At 30.7% G+C, this 24,491-nt stretch overlaps 1 pseudogene; it reads left to right on the plus strand.

Moving 5' to 3' along the window:
• Positions 1 to 6,108: 6,108 nt before the first annotated feature.
• On the plus strand, positions 6,109 to 8,205 carry LOC126840065 (uncharacterized; annotated as a pseudogene).
• The last annotated feature ends 16,286 nt before the right edge of the window (positions 8,206 to 24,491 follow it).

Genomic DNA, 24,491 nt, shown 5'->3' on the forward strand with positions numbered 1-24,491 from the left:
TGATTTTTGAATAGCTTTAGCTACTTCCATTTCTTTTTCACCAGGATTAGCCTTCAAGCTTTCCAGAATCCTAATTGTTCTGCACATCTCCGATTGAGCTTGCATTAAAGTTGTTTTCCTAGATTGAAGTATGCGAGATAACATTCCAAGTTCAGAAAGGACATCGTAGAAGAGTCCAAGTTCATAAAGGAAGGAAGAAGATTCCAATTTTTTTTTTATCCCATTAGCTGTAGAATCACGAATTTCAGAGACGTGCGTATGAATACCAGGATAGTTGTTCCATATAGCCTTTACTGTTTGGAAGCTACTAGCAGACCAGCGGACATTTAAGATACGACCTATTTTTTTCATTTCAATGCCCACTTCCACACAAGCTTGATCTAATCCCCTCGAGTTTTTGGGACTTTGGTGGTAATACGTGTAGAGTTTGTCCATGAAACTCTGGAAACGGGAAACACCAGTGCAGTTTTTTAAGACGTCGTGTACTGATAGTTCAAGGCGATGGCATAAACAATGCCATACGAATAGTTGCGGCATCTTTTCACACAATTTTGCAGCGACTCCAGCTTTTCTACCCATCATCACACTTGCACCATCGCTTGCAAACGCAATCCAATTCTTCAACGCAAACGACCTTGATATTCCTACACGTTCTAAACCTAACCATAAGGTTTTTTCAATAGTTTCAGCGTCTTGTCCATTCAGCTCAATCAGATCTAAGAATGCTACTATGGGAGCATCTGTATTAAAATATGACAAAATATAAACAATTAAAGTGCACTTGGTGCTTAACGTAGTCGCTTCGTCCACCAAAATGGTGAATTTCGAGTCTGACTGTATAAGGCATGAAATGAGCCGTTTCCGCATTTCCTTTGCTATAACATTTACCATTCGCGTAGCAGTTGTCCGGCTATGCAAGGATGACCCCATGTCCAATCCATTGATTTGCTGAAGTTGTACAAGTTCTTCAAATTGCAAGAAGGGGCGATGGTTCTTTGCCATACAATACACCGTTTCAAAAATTCGCATATTTGAATCCATTTCCTTTTCGGATATATGTTCAAACATATTATCCAACATTTTTTTAGAGCTTTTCTCCGTAATTTGTTCTGCTAACACGTCAGATTTACTTTCTGAGTGTTGTTTAATTTTACTCCTCAAAGACGCCAGTTGATTTTTTCTATTACTTCCAGCAGCTATTATACCAAAATCTACCCATTCGGACGAGATTCGAATTTTACCATCAGCATTCGATTTTTGAAATTGAATACTTTTTTTTCCTTTAATACAAGTACTACATCCTAATTTCCCGTTTTGGCAATCTAACCATGGATTTTTTTCCTGAAATTCTGCCACTTGTTCGTTCGTCCATAATGTAGGCCACATTTTAGCACAATCGATATTATCCTTATTGGATGTTATCAAGGATAGACCAGCATCAGCAATTACATGAGCGTCACTTTTATTTTTTTTCCCTGGACCGGTCGTAAAAAATCTATCGATACTACCACGTTTCGAACTCATTTTTATTTGTATTACTAAAAAAAAGAACGATTAACGAAACAAATTTTCATTAGAAATACCCGAACACCAACCGAAGCGTAACTAACGAGGTCTAGTCTAGCCCGTCTGGGAATATAATACTATAAAAATAATCTCAATGAGAATGCATTCTATATAATATAACTGTCAAACTGTAAAAAGTATGAAATTGTAATATTATTATCGCTTGTGACGGCCTATTATAGGTCGATCATAATAGTGATAATGACAATTTAGTAAAATTGGGTTTACAGGATTGACGTTATTTTCCAAAATAATAACAATTTTATGAAAAAATAGGCCTGGTGCACAACATTTTACTTACTATCTTTATAAATATAATACATTTATAGACATGATTATTTTAGTACAACTACTATTCTGAGTATTCAGTATAACAACGTCGTAAAGATAACACTGACAAACGTCGTCCTAGTGCACAGTTTTTAGTTTTTACCGGCCGAAAACAATTTCCGTACCAAAAATAAAAATATATATTATTCGGTTTTCTATAAAAGACATAAGCCCACTACAAAAAACAATAACTATTTTTTTTCACAAATGAATTGAGACTTGAGAGTATACGCAGTATACCCATGATTTATAAAAAAAATCTCGAGAGTATACGGCGTATATGGAGTATACCCTATGGGAACACCACTGTTTATTTGGTATCCCACCAGTAAAAAATAAAAACACTACTAAACCTTGAAAAACTCAAATAATAAATGTTTTATTTTATTATTATTTCAAATAGTTCTAATTATAATTTTATATATAAAATCAAATATTTTCTTAACTAAATGATTTAACAAAAATAAACAATAGTCTTATTCATACACATAATTTTTGTTTAGGATGCATTAATGTAATACCAAATATCTTTACCTGCAATACGCTGCACAATTATTCTTAGCTATCAGCTAAAACTGTTGTGAATTATTGTTTATATTTGTATACTTTATTTACCATATGAACGTGTAAAACGTGTATATTAATTTGTAGTAAAACGAAAGTTCTTATTTATTTTTTAACTTCTAACTGTAATAATACTATAGAAATATGCAACATTATAGTGAAAGCTATTTAGCTTTTTCACTTTGTAAATATTTACAAAAAATTCTAAAATATTATTTTTTTCTATATCTGCTATAAAGAGACCCGGTATTGTTAACAAACAAATCTTTCAATTTCATAATATAATTTAGCTTCATAATAATGTATATTATTGATATTTTAGAAGGAAACCAAAACATTTTGAAAAACATTTATGAAGAGCTGGTAGCAAATCGATTAATGAATGAGAGGGTGTGGAATATGATTAACAGTTTAAAAGACGATATAAAAAAGGTTACCGGAGCTAGTGGATTGGGGTTTTCTAAAGAAGTTGTTGAAGATCAGTTATTTTTAGAAAAATTTCCATTTACAAATAAAGATGACGTTATGAAGTGTGAAAAATTATTGGAAATAGATACAAATTTAATAGAAAAATTGGTATGTTTCTGTCATTAATTTTTTAAATAAAAATAAAAACAATACATTTTTAAGTTGAAGGGCAATGTTTTTTCATTCATATTTTATACCCAATTTCAAATATTTCACATTGAAATTGCTTTTTATTTAAAAAAAAAAAATGTTTATATCGTCACTTGAGATACAACACCTCATATATAATTTTTTTGGCCAAATCGAGCTTTGTTATTTTAAATTCTGCAATGTAGGTGTCAACTGATGGGCTCAGAAATATGATACATTCAATAAATAAAAGCACTATCATCGAATAATTCATATAACATGGTTATAATGTTATTGAATGGTTATTGCTCTTCTGTAAAGTTGTGAAAGTTGTGTAAAGCGACGACATGTATTATTTAAATGTATACTGAATATTATTTGACAATAAATGATTTGTTTTTAAACCTATGCCAAGTAGAAGTGTAGGAGTTTTTTCTGTTAATACTGATAATATGTCTAATGCTTTTGATATATTGTTAAATATCATTAAATTTAAGTGTTTTTTCGTTGTTTAACTTACAAATAACCAGGCAGTTGTAATTAAATTATAATAAATATATAGTATTGTGGTGGATGCAGGCAAAAGATTGCCCGGCCGGTGTCCGAAGACGTTGGTCGGTAGTTGTCGTGTGCGTATTTATATGTGCGCTCTGGGTGACTTTGATCACATGCGAGAAGTTCGCTACGGTTCGTCACAACTACCGAGATCGGGCGATCTGACCATGTGTTGAGGCGGTATCGATGCCGACAGCTAGGTTGCGCTAGCTGTGGCGCCTCGTGGCCATACATCCACATCCATACGCCACAGTACTATAATAAACTTGATAGTAGTAAAATTTGTGTTTTATTTTATTCTTTAAACGATATTATATAAAATGTGATTAGTATACTTATTTTTTAATTATTATATAAAAGACTATATGGATTACCATAAAGATAATTGCAATAACATATATTTCTTTACATAATTATACATTTTTATATACCATTTAAGTTGGTGTGGAGAAGGTTATATTAAAGGGGTAAATTCCTCTCTACCCTTAGTGTTCTTAAAAACCTCTAAAAAAACGTAAATGTAACATACAATTTAAAACCATTAATTTGAGGTCCAAATTAACATTCCAGGGATGGTTTTTAAAAGCATGTTCATGTTATGTTTCAGTAAAACTATTTAGGTAATATAAACCTAATTCATAGTTTTATGATATTTCATGCACTGTTATAAACAACATGGCATATTGCGTTTATGAGATGTTTTTGGAACTCCAATGGAAGTTACGCAGAAACGTTTCTGAGTACCCTGGGAACTTTAATTTTATAAAACTAAAACGATTCTTTGCACGGTGGGTGTGGATCAAGTATATTAAAGGCTGTAAATTTACTTAAAATTAATCATATACCTTGTTTTGGTCATGCACTGAACACTGGCATAACTAGGGCATTCAATATTCCTCCTGTCAAAATATGTGTTGATAATGCCATCAAAATTAGTTGAACATTCCACTACAGTAACAAAATGAAGAGAGCACTGTTAGAAGCACAAATTGAACTAGAATTACCGGAGTTAGTACCACCTTTCTCTTCTGAAATAAGAACAAGGTGGTGGAGAGTTACCTTCCTTGTTTATTAATTTTAAGAACTGAATATGAAGCATTAAAAAAAATGTTTACTACGGCAAAACACTCTGTCCTCTTGCTAATTCAAAATCATTGAACTAATTGATAGAATTTTAAAAGTAATTGGGCCATTAAAAGATTTAGGTGAATCTATGTCATCAGAAAAATTAGTAACCATTTCCTGTTTGTGGCCAATTTATAAACGGCTATTAAATAAACATGAAGTATTACAGACTACTATTCAACAATGCGTTCTTGCTCATAATATTGATAACAATGATAATACTGAAGATAGTACCCTGGGAACTTTAATTTTACATAACTGAAACGATTCTTTGCTCGTCGGGCAGTGATGGCCATTAACTGTTTTTTTACAAAATGATTGATATAGCTAGCGTTAACGCATTTGTACTGTACAATTCGTATACAAATAATATTGAGATAAATAGGGCTGAATTTTTAAAAAAAATTAGCATTTACTTTAGTTAAACCAGAAATGGAAAGACGATATAAAAATAAACGAATACCTCGTGTACTTCGTTTAAAAATTGGAGAGATTTTTAACAAAAAAAAAGATCTGTCAGTTTTATGTTTTCGACAAACGGCTCGAAGTAAAAAAAACCTGTAAAATTTGTCCACCAAAAATTAAAAGGAAAACATTTTATATTTGTCATTTATGTGGAGATCCGATCTGCTTGGTGTGCTCTGGAAAAGTGTGCAGTCATGTCTCAGTGGTGAATGAAAATATATTTTAAGACTTTTTTATTTTATTTTACTTTTTACAATTAAAACTTTTAATAATAACAATAATAACTTTTTTATATACAAATTGTCTTTTTTTATACAGACAAAATAGGGTATTTTAGTCATTGTTTTTTTTATTAAGTTTTAATTTTTTTTCAGTGCGGCGGAGCCATGCATTTGAGTGCACGGTGATCCGACACACTGCATGAAAGGCAGAGACCAGTCCGATCTGACCCTTTGCACTTCTGCGCGTAGCGGCCTTACCCGTGGCACTGATAAAAATCTGTTGAGACGAAGCCTAAGCCGAAGCTTCAACCTTCGAAGTGTAAAACAATCTTGGATTCTATTACTTCAAAAATAAATCAACAGAGGAAAAAATGTAAGTCGTTTAATCAATAGTCACTATATGAAGTGAAATGTTTTATATTAATAATAATACATTAAGAAAATTATATGCAAACAAATTTAGCGAAGGAAATTAAATAATAAATTGTTAAAATATTATGTTATAATGAATTAATTAATGTTTAAACATCACTGTATGTAATTTAGATTTTTGAGATGCATAGCGCATGAGACTAATGGATGTCGATCTACTGCATGGATACACACAGATGCAAATGACAATAGGTTCACCTTAAGGAAAACTCATAACGATCAAAGAAGACATGACGACACGCAGAAGAGGAAATTAAGGAACAGGCTTGGAAATCAATGTGTTGATCATAATCCTAGACCATATTCAGCTCGATTTTTGTACATGGTAGCCATTGTCGAGTAAGTCAAATATGTTTAATAAGTATATCACTGTCCAAACAGTAACCAATAATATTGTTTACTAAAAATAGTACTCATAATAGGATATGGAAATGTGAGGAAATTGGAACTATTCTTCTGATTTAATGTTGTTAATTGTTCTTGACTTTCAGCTATCAAGAAGGAGCCGGTGACTACCTTTTTTTGCAAGCAGCAGATAGGATGCGAAGGATCAGGAAACAAGTTTTCCCGCCTACACCGAGAAATCTTTTGCACTTACATCAGGTACTACAACTAGAAGAAAACCAGGAATTCAGTTTAACATTTCAAACACCACCCAATTTGTGAGTAAAAGAAAGTTAATTATTATTTGTTAAATTGTTATGTGATAAAATTGAGTTTATTATTATTATTATTATTCATACAGGTTTTATCAAGGACCGCTTAAAATATTGCCTACATTACATAACTTTTTTTTAATTTTATATTTTTTTATTTTCCTAGGTAACAATAGCTGGCTGTGATGGAACATTTAATACTACACCAAAAACCACAGATAACGATTGCTACCAGCTTTTTACATTCCAAGTCGTGTATAAACATGTGGTGTGTAAACTATGTAATAATGTTAAAGTAAACATAATTAATATAATTTGTATACTTCCTGTTAATATAAGTATATACTACCTACTTTCAGTGTTTTACACTTGTCTATACGCTGTTGACTGGGAAGACAAAAGAAATTTACAGGGAGCTCTTCAGGTACATACGGAACATTGTTCCTTTGCAATATGAGAATGTCACCATTATTACCGATTACGAGAGATCACAAATAAACGTAATTGAAGGTGTTTTGATGGAGTCTACGCATCAGGGCTGCTATTTTAATTTTTGCCAGGTAATATTAGTTTGTCTTAATTAATATTAGAAATCTTAATGGGGCTAACTCACTGGATATAGAACTCCATACATATTATATATATATATATATATATATATATATATATATTTACTCGAATGTATGTATAGTCCTTTTATTTTTATTTATGAAGATCCTTTAATCGTTTATATTATAATGCTCTCCGGCGATGAAATAAAAATGAATAAATAAACAAAACTTAGCATATTACTGTCAATATTTATAATTGTAGAAGAATGTGTAATAATATTTTATATGGTTATTGTTTAATAAATGTAGTATGCTATTCTAGGCGATTCTTCGGTATACAAGAAACAAGCAGGTTGGTGTCTTCAATTTGTTGAAAGAAAATGCTTTTGCTGCTCGAATCTTTAGGATGGTATGTGTATTCTTTTTGTTCAAAAAATAAATAAAAAATTACTTTTACCGAGGATTTGTTTTCAGATACTCGCAGTACCTTATCTACCACCGGACAGTATCGAAATTGACAGAATTCCGCCAATGGTTGATGGTTTCAACGCTATAGCTACCTATATGCTCCAGACGAAGATGTGGCCAACCAGTTCAATTCTTTTATTTATGATTACCTATATAGATTCTGGTTTGGAGAAATTCGACCTGATAATATTTCTGTATTCAGAAAATACACTAGGACAAACAATTATTTAGAAAGTTACCATTCAATGCTATTGCAAATTATGATGCCTTATCCTTAAGTATGGGAGTTTATTGGTAAGTTCTTATGTAAGGTCTATTAAAATATTACATTTTCGTACAGTTGAATACATATTTTTAATTAACGGTAGAATTGATATTAATCTATTTAATATTTTTATAGATCAATTGAGGTTGAATTTAAGCAAGCTCGGAGCAACCTCAGAGTGAGTAATATCTTAGAATATGATTTAGTCTGTGATTTATTTTAATGTGTACCAAATTAAATTGCAGATCCGTGTTGGTGTTTCAACAAGAACAAGGGAATCCAATACAAGAGCAGTTGAAGAATTTTTTGAAGAAATGACACAAGACTATACAGAAGGACGGATTCAAACATTTTTACGGAGAGCTGGTCATCGAGTCGATAGATATATAACTCGAGAAATTGGCAATTAACTAGGTAACTTGTTACTTTTTAAAAAATATATGATAACATTCGTGCAATAGTGCACGTGTATATCTTTTTTTTTTTAGAGGGGAATTTTGCTGTAGCAATGCCAAATAAGTATTAACCTACATACTTTGTACATTTGGAATGGCATTATGTACTTTCAAACATTGTTTCTGTAAAAAAATTTAAAAGTGCAATTATATTACTTGTGAACAATGCTATTCATTTATTAATATTTTGTAATGATTTATTTACAGGTGGACTTAAGTTGAGTTTTACCATTTCAAATTGACTTCTACCATCATTCAAGCTGGAGGAAATAGTTTCAAGTAATAGCACTTAACTATTGATCAAACCTGTTTAATTTCAATAATTATTTGTACCGGAATCAAAACTGTATAATAAGTTATTCTTTATACTGTTTTTTGAAAATAAATTACACTTTGTTTAATAATAAAAAAACTTTTATTACTGGTTATTTATGTTGTTGTCTGCTGTAAAACCTATTTATAAAATAACAATCTGTGTCTGTGGTACACAATTGTAACAATACGACAAAAAAAAATATTCCTATCTAAAACGCTACTATATAGTTTAAATTACACCATCTGCACAGAGTTAAGTACATATATTCACAGTCCATCATTATTGCTTTACACAATTTATGAATGTAACATACATTAATAGCCAAATGTTGACCCAATGCATTTTTAATTCATATTATTTTCTGCTCATGTCTTATTTATTGATAATTATGTGTGTGGAAATGAAAATATTTAAATGTTAAATAATGATTAGACAACAGAATTTTGAGTTGCTTAAAAAAAAAACTGTTTTATTGCATGAAACGTAAATTGTAGATTTATAATTAACCAGTGTATTGTTCTAAATTGTATTAAACATTTTGTAAAGAATGTTATTATAATACTTTTTACAAAAGTTAAATAAATAATAACAATGCCCCCAACAAAGCACAAACAATTTTTTTTTCCACATTTTATTCATTACCTATATATATCTCCTTAAAATTTAAAAGGAGACAATTATATAGCCTAAATAATCGAGTATACCAATAAACTACTATATGAGTTTTACCATTGATGTAAAAATATTATAATTTATAAAAATTTAGAAGTTTTACAATGACTCAAATATAATAGATAGATGCTAACAGCTAAGGAATAAATAATATTAAAATAACCAATTTTATCCGTAGAAATTCGTTATCAGCTATCGCTATACGGAAATATCGACGACGGACGATGCATAGCTGATGGGCAGACCATGCGGAGTACGGTTACTATTTATAGTTATTCTTATAATCTTATCTATAATATTTTATTACACGTATAGGCACACATTCAATATTTTTGTAATTTCGATTTTCGATAATCATTCAGCAGTGTATTAGAGATGGGATAAATGAATCATACAAGTGATTCGAATCATTTGAATCGATTCACTACAACGATTTGTTCTTTTGATTCGGCCAATTTTATTATAAGTCATCCGTCTTGTCCGAATCAATGAATCGCTTTTAGCTCTTAACATGGGACTGAATTTTTATTAATACATATGTTTAATTAGAGAACATAGTATATAATATATTTTTACACAAATACCATGTTGTAAAAACTGAATAAAATATTATATTTAAGTTATATTAAAAACTGATTTTGGCATCAGCCGAGCTTGGGTCACGCTCGATATTTTTATTACTTTTATGACGTTTTTTTCGAAAAATAAAGACGGTACAGTTGTGTGAAAAGTATTCTGGTTTGTACGTCTCTGTATAAATCATATTGGTTAGGTATTTTATCGTTTATTTATAAATTTTGGCCATTTTTTTTTAAACATATTTTACCCTAGCTTAGTCAGGCAGTCTCTATACTGACCAATGACAATAGAAAAAAAAAACAATAATAAATTATAATACTGAAGCTAATCCCGAGTCACGACCTATGCAATATTGTCTTTGTTGTATATTCTTATATTAATAAAAAAGAGGGGGTTTATTTCAACAAGTAAATTCCTATCTTCTAACCTTTTTAATTTTAACATTAGTAAACCATAAGGTATTTGGAAATGCTAGACATACGAGTGACATAATAGTGATTTTTATTTGAAATAGTTCTTTTTTAATAGTTGTTGTGTTTGTATTTGTTTAAATTAAATTTGATTGGCAATTGTGTTATACATTAAAATAATAATGAATAGAAAAAAGAGCCATATATGGGATCACTTTTCACAACAACTGAATGTTGCAAAAGTGGTACTGCCAAAAATAAGTTTTACAGGTGGTTCAACTAGCAATCTTGATAGGCATATGAAAACCAAACATTATACGGTACCTCTAGATAGAGTAAAAAACCAGGAACCTTGCCTCGACAAACCGAACCCTGATCCAGATGATCCTTTGCCAGAGAACGCTCTTTTTACTACTAACGACTAATTCAACATCAGTAATACAAAAAAACCTGGCTAACCCTACCACACTGAGCAAAAGACAAGGTAATATTTCTAACTTTATAACAAGACCATTCTCGATATCAAAATCTAAGCAAATTGATATGCAGCTCGCTAAATTTATTTTTTACCACTTCCATCCATTTTCTATTGTGGACGAAAAAGAATTTCGTAAGCTAATATCTATATTAGCCCCTGGATATTCAATTCCCACAAGAAAAACTATTTCAAAGAGTATTCTTGACCAAGCATATATTAGAATTTTAGATAATATTAAGTGTCAAATTGAAAAAGCAACTGCTGTTTGCCTAACGACAGATGCGTGGACATCAGTTAACAACCATAGCTTTATTGCTGTTACTGCGCATTATATTAATCCAGAGTCTAAATTAGTAGCACATCTCCTTGGCTGTTTTCATTTTACACAACATCATACTGCTCTAGAAATGTCAAAATTCCTTCTAGATATTGTTGGAAAGTGGAAAATCGAAAATTTAGTATCTGCTGTTGTAAGTGATAACGCAACAAACATTAAAGCTGCTATTAAATTATGCACTTGGAGACATGTACCTTGTTTTGCTCATGTCCTTAATATTTCAGTACAAAAAGGCTTAGAAGTAGATGCAATACAATGTATTATAAAAAAAATTAGGAACATAGAGGAGTTCCTTAAAAGAAGTACTAATGCTCTTCAAAAGCTCCACGAAGTAAAAAAAAAACTGACCAGCAAGTCTTGAAACTTATACAAGATTGTAAAAACAGGTGGAACTCGACTTATGATATGATAAATCAAATTTTAAAAATTAGGGAGCCAGTCGTATCCACTTTGGCAATAATAAACAATGAATTAAATTGCATTTATTCAAAAGAATGGGAAATTATATCCGAAGCTTGTACACTTTTGGAAATATTTAAAATTGATACGGAGGAAGTAAGCGGGGAAAAACATGTAACCATTGCTAAAGTTAACATATACTACAGATCACTTGATAGTCATTTATTAAAATACATGTATGGTAAGAATACATCAAAAGAAATATCAGACATGGCTACTACTATTAGGTCAACACTAAATCATTACTTCCAAGATTTGGAAGATAATGAAATAGTAAGCCAGGCCATGATATTGGATCCGCGGTTTAAAAATCATGGATTTAATAACTCAGATAAATATGAAACTGCCAAGAAAAAACTTTCAGCTAAACTACAATCTATTACGGTTGATTACAGTGATGCAAATGTACAAAGTGAGAATATAATTGTTATTTCAAATCATAATACTAAATCTGTCATATGGGAAGACTTTGATTAAAAAGTAAGTTCTTTAGTGGGTCAAAATAATCCAACAGTAGCAGGAATAATAGAACTTGATAAATATATTAACGAACTATTATTAAGCTGTCATTCCGATCCGTTATGTTGGTGGTCGGAAAGGAAGAATATTTATCCAAGACTGTATGAGTTGGTTAAAAGAAGACTTTGTATACCAGGGACTTCAGTACCTTGCAAATGCATTTTTTCAAAAGCTGGACAGGTATTGACTGACAAACGATCAAGGCTAACAACAGATAAAGTTGAAAAAATTGTATTTTTACAAGCTAACTATGAATAAAGTTAGTAATATTCAATGCTTCGTATGCTATTTAGTGTGTTGATAAAACTTAATTTTTTTATTTAACTTGTATTATCTTTAAACGGTTTAAACTTTTCTTAACTATAAAAAAAATCTTTTTGACTTTTTATTATTAACAATACTATTTGTTTTTGTTGACATATTTTGTTAGAATTTATTTTATATCGCTATTTGCTGATAACAGATAAAGAGTTATCATTTCAGATTTTATTCAGTTCATGAAGACTAGAAGAAGGGGAAACACGACAAAAGGTCGCCCGACAAAACGCCACCGGACAAAAAATCGACAAAACGTCGCCGGGCAAAAATCGACAAAACGCCGCCGGCTCGCCGCCGTAAAAAAAACCGCCTCTCAGTAATGCCAACACTAACAATACTTGTATCATTGATTAAATACACATAGATAGCTCATGCCAATAGAAAATATGGAAACACGTTATTTAGTGTTCTATACTATTCATAGATGTCGTACAACATTACAAAATAATATTTTTTGTTATGCCGTATTTTCAGACACCGCCGCGACCACCCGTCGTGCGCAAAGTAAAACTGGTTTTGCTATCGGTATGAGATTATATTTTATTATATGAGTTTCATACAATTATTATTCTTTTACAAAATATAAACGATTTATAAATGAATGTTATCCATAAGATTATTTCAGATATTTTTCTTTTTAGAATTTAATTATATTGTATGTCTAAAGCTTTTGCTCTAAAGCATTTGTTTATTGCAAACAAAATTTAGAATCTTAGTTCTAAATATGAATTAGTTAAATAAAACGGTTATAAATATAGACTAATTTAACATGAGGCATTTTTTCTACTATTTTTATAATTATTTTTTGAGCGTTGGTAATAAATATTTTAAATGAGTCAGTTGGTCTCCTTAAAAACAATTTTGAGCTTTCAGAATCATAATTTTTACAAAATATGAGAAACTCATTTTCATTAAATTGCTCATCATTAGTTTCTTTTAAAAAATTATTTTCACATAATCTACACTTAAATTTTTCTACACATTTTTTGCCTAAGTAACCTGAAAAATATATAAATTTTATGAACATTTTTCTAGTGTTACGTTAGGTGTATAACCATCATCACTTTCTTCAGTGAACGAAATAGACGACAACGATACAGAGGAAGAGCTATCTAAAATTGCATTAGTATCTTCAATATGCATGGTTGCTTCATAGCGATTATCATTGTCCAATAAATGAGTATCATTATCTGCTTCGCAGTTCGAAAATATAGACGGTCTCATAAGATTTATTTTAACATTGATACGAAATGTCGTCCGGAAAATACGAGCTGTCGGATTTCTAAAAAAAAAAAAATAACTAAAACATTTTTTTTTAAAACACGCTTTTTCTAAAAAAGTGAGGTTTTTAAAAAAAAAATGTATTTGTTTATTTCACTTTTTTTATTTTTACTTTTTAATTCTATTAAAGGTACTTAATAGTTGGTGAATAGATTACTAAATTCATTTTGGAAGACTGTTGGAAAGCCCATTTTGGCCCCGCTGGACCTGGATACCCGGGTCCCAATATTATGACGGAATATTGTATTCTCATCCGAGATGAGTGTCTGTGCCAAGTTTCAGCCCCCTACGACATCGGGAAGTGAGTTAAATTAATTTTGCAAGATTTGAAAAATACCCGTACAAACGTACGTACGTGTTAGCGAGTTGAAGAAAAGCATGTAAAAAAGAAATTTTTTCGTCATATCAAAAATAAAACAGAAATTAAAATCAATAAAAAAATTAAATTTTCTCATAAAACCATTATTTATTATTTTTAAATATGTTTAATAAACTAATTAGACTGTTTTTAAAAAAGTTATGGAGCGTTGTAATTTTAAGTTGAAAAATACGTAGTTTTTCTCCATATTCAAGGGGAAAAGATTTTTTTAGAAAGAACTTTTTAAATTTTTGGTCCAATAAAGAAATTTATTCAGTGACTTAAAGATAGTACAGACACAAAACAAAACAAAATAAAAACATATTTTTAAAAACAATACCTTCTCAGCTCCGCATCGAAGCGTAAAAATGTCGCAGAATGGCCTATGTGGGATTGGATGCCGACCGTTTTTTTAGTCAAAATACATCATTTTTGTCGATTGTACAGGCCGAACCAGTCATCTGATAAGATTATTTTCATTATTACAATATAGAATATTTCCCTGGGTTACTCATACCACATTTTTTTATCTTTTTCGCTTAAGGCTATTTTTATTTAATCAATGCTTGTATACAATATACGATTATTAATGGTGTTAGTTGTGCTGCCAGCATGACATATTATTAAGGAGTAATTATTTCACATTTTATTCATTAATGAGCTAACGACTCAAACGAGGCTGTTTTTAAAAAATATTTCCAGATGGCATTTTGAAAGTCGGATAAGAAATCCGAATGTATATTTTTCACCACAAAAAAAAAACGATATTTTATTATCTCTAGAAAACTGTTTACCTATTATTGAACTGTTATCTTTGTTTATTTTATAAATGCATGTAGGTATTACCTATATATTTTTAGTACTTATTGCAAAGTGTATAGGTGTAAAATGGTGTTATTGTTTTAAAGGAAGGCAAAAAAATTATACACAATAATTATTCGTATACCAAACAACACATACTAGAACATTCCATTCGACGGAAATGTTCACAAAAAAGTTTAAAAAAATAACATCCATCGACAAACGTAAAAAATCAAAAAAACTTATACATAAACATGTATAAATAAAGTTAAATTTTTACTTTTATTAATAACAGTTAACTGGTTCATTCGTTGACTTCAAAATATAGATGATAAAACACAGGGCAAAACCGCACACTTTTAAAATTGCTGTATTCAAAAACCGCACATTTTATAATGACGTATAAACTATTGTAACGCTTGACCCTCGGTTGGGTTCAAATTAAGCATTATTATTAGCTAATTAAATAAATTATAAATGCAAAAACTTGGTAAGGTAATAATTGATTTTATTGATTGGTAATGTAGGTTGCTTCCTATAGAATAATAATAATAATGATGACGATGATGAGATGGAAATGTAGGATGTAAGTATGGAGCGGGGATGAAATCACGATCGGACCGGCGTCTAGATCGTGATTAAAAAAAAATAGATTAGCTCAAGGCTAAGGAGCTGGGGATAATATTACCTATACTCTATTGCTGGCTATAGGCGACACAGTGTGCGGCAGAGGGTTTACATACGCTATACGGTGTGGCTCTAGTGGGGAGATGGACGGCAGGCGGTGAACTTTCCAACGACGGGGACGGGGCGACGGCGACGAGTTGGAAGGGTGGGAGTTGGCAGCTAGACTCAATTGGTAGACGGTGCGGCTAGCGGGGAGATGGGCGGCAGGCGGTACGACGACGGTGAGATTGACGCAACGGCGACGGCGAGCGCGACTGGTGTAGTTGCGGTGGGAGTTGGCAGCTAGATGCGGCTCCTCCTCGTCCTCCTCCTCCTCCTCCTGGCGGCGTATGGCTCGGAAGACCGGGGGGACGTAGTCGGCCAACTATTACCACTATACGGTTGGCTAAACCGATGGATGCTTACCACTGTGCCGTCCGCTCGTATATATTTAATCATGCCCATAGCCCGCCCGTATAGTCAATGTTAGCCACTTTACATATGACTGTTAATTGTGTGTCGACTTGTGGCTAGTGCAATGGGCGTTTCAATATGGTCGACACACTTCTTACGTATTTTATTAATTTATTTAGCTCTACACTACCCTATTCGGTATTTATGACCTTATTAGTGTATCGCTTCGAATACAGCGATGGGCTGCGCGCTCTCTATCGGCACCTATAATTGATCCGTCCTACGGGCGAGTAATCGTCCGTCTTTTTAATGTTTTGGTAGCCGCGAGATTGCGGGGCGTAAGTGTTACACTATTATTTATATATATATTAAAAAACATTTTTTTGGTACAATTTATATGTTGAAAAATTTAAGATATAAAATTAAAAAAAAAAATTTTAATTTTATTTGCTGAAATCATTTCTAACGTTTTAAAGAAATTTCAAACGATCCCCGTCCTTAAAAAATTCTTCCCAACATTTAAACAAGTGTTCCTAAAAATGAACCCAATTTCATTCAAAATGATGTATTAAAAATATTAAAATGTGCCTATTAACTAACTTGTTTTTCAATTGGACGGACAATATTTTGAATACTCTTATTAAGCTTTCGTCATTACTTCCTATTATCGTATTATTTTCTATGGATGACACCTCTCAGCGTGTTATTTTTTGCGGTGTCTCTTGAATGTCATTAGAAGCCTTGCGTTTACAATTCATTTATTACGTGCCTCTTGTACCTCTTTTTACCCAATATAAGTGTGCGGAATTCACCTGGCACCGGTACTTACCTGGAAACCGATGAAATGTGCGGTTTTTGGCTGTAACCGGTTCATTCAACCCCTGTTATATTGTATCTATTTTATCTTATTATTCAGATTTACCATGTTATATTTCTCATTGTTAATTAGATATTTGTCCGTATTGTTTAAAAAAATTAAAATAAAAAAAGACTATAATGGCAGGTAGGAAAAATAACAGTCGAGTTGCCGCGCCGGTTGAATTAACTACCTGCCAAATATACCTTCTTAGGGACGAAAGTATACGCGTCCCTGTCTTACTTCGTATATTTGTTATTCGTTATTAGTATTAAGTAAAATTATATTATTATTTATTAAAAAATGGTCTTAACAATGGCGGTTCTAAAAAAGAATATGAAATAACATTTAACCATTTTTTGTATCCATTGCATTTTTTTTTATAAATATATCCATTTAAAAGTATTCTTATTTTTTCGTATATATAATAATAGTTTTAAAATTTAAACATAAAAACATTGAGAAAATTAAAAATTATGGAAAAAAAATTACTAATTAGTTCATGTGCGTGTACATTTTGTTTTTGTAAAGCCAGTCGGCCGAATAGACTTGGGAACAATGACCTCGCTAAACCCCTGGCCAGAAATTAAGTTAATTTGTTGTGTGTGAATTTTATTCACAATTGTATTTTGTTTAGTTAACTGTTTGTTGCACCGGTGAGGCAATTCTAGTTTAAGTACTAATGATAACCGAAAAAGAAACTTTTTTAAATTATTAAAGTTTTCAAATTATCAACATTATACACACTGCACACATTACACATTCGACACTACAGTAACTCTTTGGTATTACTAGGCAACCCCATTCATCCCTTTTGAGCTACTATATACACCATTACATTTCCTTTGCTTTGCAGCGTAATCGTTAAAGCTGATAGAATTAAATTCCGATAGTAAATATACAGTATTACAGTGGATATAAAAATAATATAATATATTTTATTTATTTTGTAAAATATTTCAAAATTATCCTATTATACAAAGAAGTATTTTATTAGTGTAAAAAGCTCATTCAACTTAAACTCTATAAAATTGATTTACTTTTTTTAATGTAATGTAAAATGGCTTAAATTTATAGTAGAAGCGTTATTTATACCACTGAAATACCAGGAATTAGTTATAGTTGTAGTTAATATATGTATATAGTGAGGGACAAAAGATTAAAAATATAGCGTACGTACAAGATACGAAATATCTAATAATAGTATACAGAACGTGCACAAAAAGACCCAAAAATATTTGGTGTTTATTTGAATAAAAGTTATATATTATTGTTAGTTAGCGCGTATTTTTTTTTTTAATTTCTATAGGTTAATTTTTGGTTTGAAATTGAGCCCCCGAAAATATTTTTTTTTAGTAATTGAGTTTTAAATATTCGGTTGTCAATAGGTGTTTGGCACACTCTGTATATTATATCATCTTCGTAACCAAAACAAAAAATAAAAGCCACCACCGGCACCAGAGCATACGGACAGACGGAAGGGCGAGGAGTGGCTACGGGTGTCCGCAAATTGTTTTGACTAGAACAATAATAAATCTCCAAAATTTCGTCGGTAACCGATGCGAATTTTATACATATACCTACATGTATTAGGATTTTATACCAAATCGTACACCATTAGACTTGTTTTATTAAATTATTTTAGTAAAAAATATTTTTATACATTATTTTTGAACAATTATTTCAGATTATTAAAATTAAAATCTATTTTCTTAATAAATTTAGAATTCGTCAATCGTACAGTTTTTTAAAAAGTATAAATACTTATATTAATTTATATTTTATAATAAAAACTAATAGAATAGCATCAGAACAAGGTTATCTTACTTTAAGAACAGCACAATTCATAATACAAGTTTATAATTACATATTCTTATAATAATATCATGTGATAGTCAATATTACTAGCCTTAGTAATCGGTCAATTAATGTATGTAATCCGATATTAAAAAACAGTCATCACCTGTTGTCTGGGCTTAAAGTGGGAAAAAATTACAGGGGGGCTAATGTCTCCATATAGCTTAAAGCGTTCCATATATAATTTTATGTATAATGTCTAATGCATATAGTATATGTAATATAGAAACAGTGATTGTGTAACATACTCATCCCACTTTTATCCCTGAATAATGTTCAAATTTGTAATTTATTTTATAAAAAATTTAAATCACAAATAATACAACATTTTTAAGAATAACTCGTGTTTTATAAAAATTTAACATTTTGAAAGAGAATATTTTTTCTTATAATATTAAGTGGTTGTCTTTTAAGAAAACTAAAAAAATCGCCCAGACAAAAAATATATACATCATAAAAATGTAGTGTTTTTAGTGCTTTAAATTAGTGATGGGAATCCGAAAATCCGGATTTTTCAAAAAAAACGCTTTTTAAGTCATTTGACAGGTAAATGATATTACTTTAATTGTATCTGGGGTCGCATTTATATTATTTCTGTTGGAGTATAAACACAGACAAACAGAAGCACGAAGATAATGATTATTACTAGACATTAAAAATTACGAGTTTACTTACTTACTTTTGACAAATATAATAACAACAGACTAGCAGTTATTGATGAAAATTTGATTATAAGTATAGTAATAAATTAATACAATTTTAATATATAAAGATATTTTTTTGGTTTGTCAACGTTTTTCCGTTTACGTTGTATAGTACTTTATCCGAAGAATATTCCATAGAAATTTGGAACAAAATCGACTATTTAAAAAAAAGTTATAATAAAAAAGTAATATGTACATTTTTATGTGTTTTCCCAATTTTGAAGGGGAAGAAGTGAACTTTCAAAATTTTGCCCCAAGAAATTAACTTTTAGATTAGATTTAGATTTAGAACGGGAGGCACTTGTGACGGCCAACCCTTGTAGTCAGAACGATCGGCTGGTGGAAATAGTGATTGAATATTGTGAGAATAAACAATATAATCTCAACTATAATCGTTCATGCGTAGTTGCCGTTAAAATAGTGCAACTTTAATACAAATAACTCTATTATTGTTAGTTGTTACAATTCATAAATGTGAAACGTTTATAAAAATAGTTGAAAACATTTTGGTAAATATATTATTTTACTTATCAAATTAATCTGGATAGTTCATCATGACCCTCGGAGACAGTTTGGGATTAAAACTGTCATGGGTAGGAAAAATTCTGTTGCGGTGGCGTTTAATTTTACAAGTCAGTCACACGTTAGAAAACAGTATTTTATGGTGTTTAATTTTTTTTCCAAGACAGCCGCCAAAGGGTTAGAGATTTCTAATATATAAAGTAAATACATGAAGAAATCGGTTAACGGCATAGAAGATACGTCCAGACACAAAAAACAAAAATAAAAACAAATAAAAACACATCATTGTAAAAACAATACCTTCTCAACTACGCATCGAAGCTAAAATAAAAATTGTTTTTTGGTAAAATATGCCGTTTTTAAAAATATAATACATAAGGACTCGTTTTAATCATCAAGACATAATATTAGGTAACTCACGGAGCATGATCTAACCTCTCTCTGGATAGTTTTTTTTATTCAGCGAATTTAAATTCTCTTTATTCTTTATCCAGCGAGATAAGGGTTTTCTATACTTAGGTCAATACTTCCTAGTATACTTATTATTCATTATTATATGAAATATAAATTATATAAAATATGAATTGTGTGAGTATAAGACGACCTGACGATGGACAACATCAACAACGCTAGTCGAATACTCGAATGACTAAAATCTAAATTGTAGAAAAACGATCATTTTTACAATTCAGTATAAATTGCAATGCTCTGCCAATGATCCTCGTTTCAATAGTATTTTGTTATACACCGTACATGACAAAATATCTAAAAATAATATCCTCATCTGCAATTTGCGGGTGCCATGCGGCGACGACGATAGCGGTCGATAAGAAATGTCACGCACTCGCAGGCACAAGTCAATAAACTGTTTGAAACCACAAAATTTGAAATTGAAATTCACTTTAATACATCATTCTACTTCAAACGTACTGTCCTTAAAAATACTCCGATTTAAATTTTTAAAAAACATTTGAATTCTTCACAACATTTTCAAGGCATCGGTCGTGGCACAATTTTAAAATTAATTTCAGTTAATTAATTATTTCAATGTAAAAAAATGCAATTTTTTAACTTTTTTAAACTGAAATAATTAATTAACTAAAAATAATTTTAAAATTGTGCCAAGACCGATGCCTTGAAAATGTTTTGAAGAATACAAATATTTTTTCAAAACTTAAATCGGAGTATTCTTAGGAACAGTACGTTTGAATTAGAATGAGTTGTTTTCGACTAAAAAAACGCAGGTGTAGAGGCCCCTTAAGGGGGAACATCCCAATGAGTTATCGACAAATTCCGTAGGAGCGCGCCACTATTATCGGTTGCAATAAAATAATATAAATTGTACACGTACTGTCGTCGCACGTCGGCAACCGGCAACGTGCGACGGTCTGGTGCGATAAACAACAATGTTCTCAGTTTACAATACTATTGTCATATGCCTACCTACCTATCCGACCGATTATGAACCCATCGGCCGAATTTACGGTTAGGTACATATATACACCGTTCAAAATAAAAAGCGATCTCGGTGGCTATCTGAATGCCACGTGGAAAACCCGGTTTTCAGGTAGCCGCTGAAGTCGCTTGTTATTTTGAACAAGAATATACAAGATAATAATATTATTATTATTATTTATCATTTATATTATGAATGATATTAGAATTATTTGTTACTTCGTGACTAGGTCGTACTGTGTAGATTGCTATACTTAAATTTAGATACATTTTGCGTTTTTACCAAAACGAATGTTTAGGCATGTTATATGTCATTACCATTTGCGTCCCTGAAGTGAAACGTGAAAGCGGTAAAAGCGCAAAGTGTGGTTTTTTCTAAAAAATAATGGCAAACAAAAACATGGCCAACCATTTAAAAGCAAAAAAAAAAAAGCTCGAGACCCCAACTCATTGAAAGTTTAACTTATAATAGAATGCAAAAAAAATATTCTCTAGTCGTTCCAGAGACTTCTTCAAGTTCTCTAGAGATTCCTCTTTCTGTGGAAAATACAAATATGTAAGTATATCATTGCAGTAATAATAAGTATTTGTTTATTTGACCAATGATATATTATAATAAAATGCAAGCCAATAGAGGTATAATCTCCATTAGCATACATACTCTGTAATACAAAATATAATGAATTATCTATTAACCCATTTTCCAAAATTTAACCCCTAAGAGTGTAAAAAGAAAACGCGTATATTCAAAACAATAAAAACTCTCCGTTAGCTTGGATCAAATTAAAAAAAAAAGAGCATATTGCAAAACCCCGGGCGAAGCCGGGCAACAAAGCTAGTATACTATATTATAGTACATACTACGGGTACATATATATATATATGCATATGGCGTATTGACCGGGAGTGCCTATGGCTAACTTTATGCCAGCTCGGTCGCCAGGGTGCATGGCATTTCAGCCATGCACCCGGGGTTGATAGTGTGGGTCGCCGCTAAAAATCCCGGGTGGTCACCCATTCGGGATCAAGCAGCAACGGACACAGCTTAACCTCAAGTGCCTTGAGGCACCTGAGATGTCCACTGCGCCACACCTCCAGATATTAGACTGTTTCAAAAAAATTTTTTTTTACCTCCACTACGAAAAATGGTTAAAAAAAGCGTCTGGTTTAAAATGCTCATTTGCAAAAACATTCATTTCCCATAACCCACATAATATTTTAGGTTTTTTTATACACGCAAATCACAATACAGTAAACAATTCTACTATACGGCGTGTAAAAGCTTGTAAAAAGCTCTTCAAGATTAATTATAACTATAATATTGGTTTTATATTGAGTTTTGTCAAGTAGTTTGGCCGATAAAATCATCGGAATAAAAAAAGTAAAAATGTACCTAATGACGGGGGATGACGGTGAAAACGAGTATTCCAATAACGAATTAACAAAACATGTACTTAATATAGTTATTTTTCAAACCGTTCATTTGATTGAATATTAGAGAATTGTTCACATAGATGTAGTAATTATATATGTTGCCTCACAGCACACAATAGCTAGAATATAAATACCAAAAATCCCGAGATTATCGATCCTAGACTTCCAAGAGGATTACAAATTAGAGATCCTGCTAAAATTACAGAGGCTCAATATCGTATAAAAAAGAAAAGTAAACAATAAACTAATAATATAGGTACGTGTATTTTTTATTTTACTTTTTTTCATATTTTTATAACACATATTCATATCTTTTCATTATATATGACAATTTTTTGAATTCGTAATGTATACAAAATGTGTACAAATGGTTGTATTATAATGTATTATTACTAGACATAAAATTTCTTTACAAACTTATTATTATATTTATTTTTTCTACAGTGTAAATTATCTACTTGTACCTAATACCTATATTATTAATTTATAATAAAAAATATAATAACTATAGCGCACATCACACATGGATCAAGTATTACAAATAATAATAAAAATAATAATGGAACACAACAAATAAATGCATAGTCAGGAATAACAATAACCGGTTCGTACAGAAATAAGCAACTATTGCCGCGCGCACCACCGTTACCTTCAAAACTTAGATCTCTCTCAAATCATTCAAGTCGTGTTCTCAAAAAAATTATAAACCTTCTACCCAACTTATCGCGGCCTCTCATTTATAAAAATAAAATCATTTACCTATTCAGATTCCTGTTTTACTTTTAGATAGAAAAATTAGATTGTTAACTCGGTAAATTCCAATGTACTGATTAGTTTCTTGAAATTGTATAGGAACTTGATTTATCACCATATATTATTTATTATAAGCGGTATTTTTATAAAAAAAAAATCTTTTGAATTGTCTTAAAATAAATTAGAAATAAGTAAACTTTAAAAATGAATATCTGAAAAAAACACTTTAACCTGCCTGCAATGTCTTTAAAATGTAAGAAGATTCCATAGCTTTCTTCTTTTTGTACAAGAATGGATTTTATTTCTGTTAAAATCAATATAATAGATTTTACAATCTTAAGTTTATGATCAAGTGAATCGCTAGTCAATAGTACCTGAAAAATAGTTGCATAATGTTGTCAATACATAATACTCTGGAAGTGTCACTAATGAGTGGTTTCTTCCATCAAAATGTATTCAATTTATCTCTACTTTTATCATATATACTTATTGTGCCCATTGTACAGATTGTATATTTCTTTTGTAAAATAAAAAAAAAATACATAATACACGGGGAACAATGGCAACAAGCTATTGTAGACAACGACCACGGACCAGCCTTAACATTATCCACCCTTATACTAAAAACAACGTTTTTTAGCCAATTAGGTATTGTCTTTAAAATAATTTTTATCAAATACTAAAATTTGTACTATTAACAAATTCGCATCGATGATCGAAATGTTTTATTTGGAAATAATTTCATTACTTCGTTTAAGTTGCAAATGATTAATGGTTTAAGTAGGATTGCTTTGGAACGCCTTAAATGTAATTTTGTGGTGTCAATATGTATTACTTAAGGAAGAGTCGAAATATAAATACCTAAGCAATTTTCGTGTTAAAGGGATAAAAAACTTTAAAAGGAGCAAATCAGACTATCAGAGATTTTATGACTTATGCCGTTTGCGATTTGAAAATTGACATATGTTTTAAAACCTGAATATTATTAAGACCATAAAAGATAGACCTAATTCAAATGATGAGACTGAGAAACATGACACATTAAAGCGGCA

This window comes from Adelges cooleyi, unplaced genomic scaffold (genome assembly GCF_023614345.1).
Source record: "Adelges cooleyi isolate 19-005CV unplaced genomic scaffold, UGA_ACOO_1.1 ACOO_flye_CR_arks_rails_tigmint_CR_PRNA_34, whole genome shotgun sequence".
NCBI lineage: Eukaryota > Metazoa > Arthropoda > Insecta > Hemiptera > Adelgidae > Adelges > Adelges cooleyi.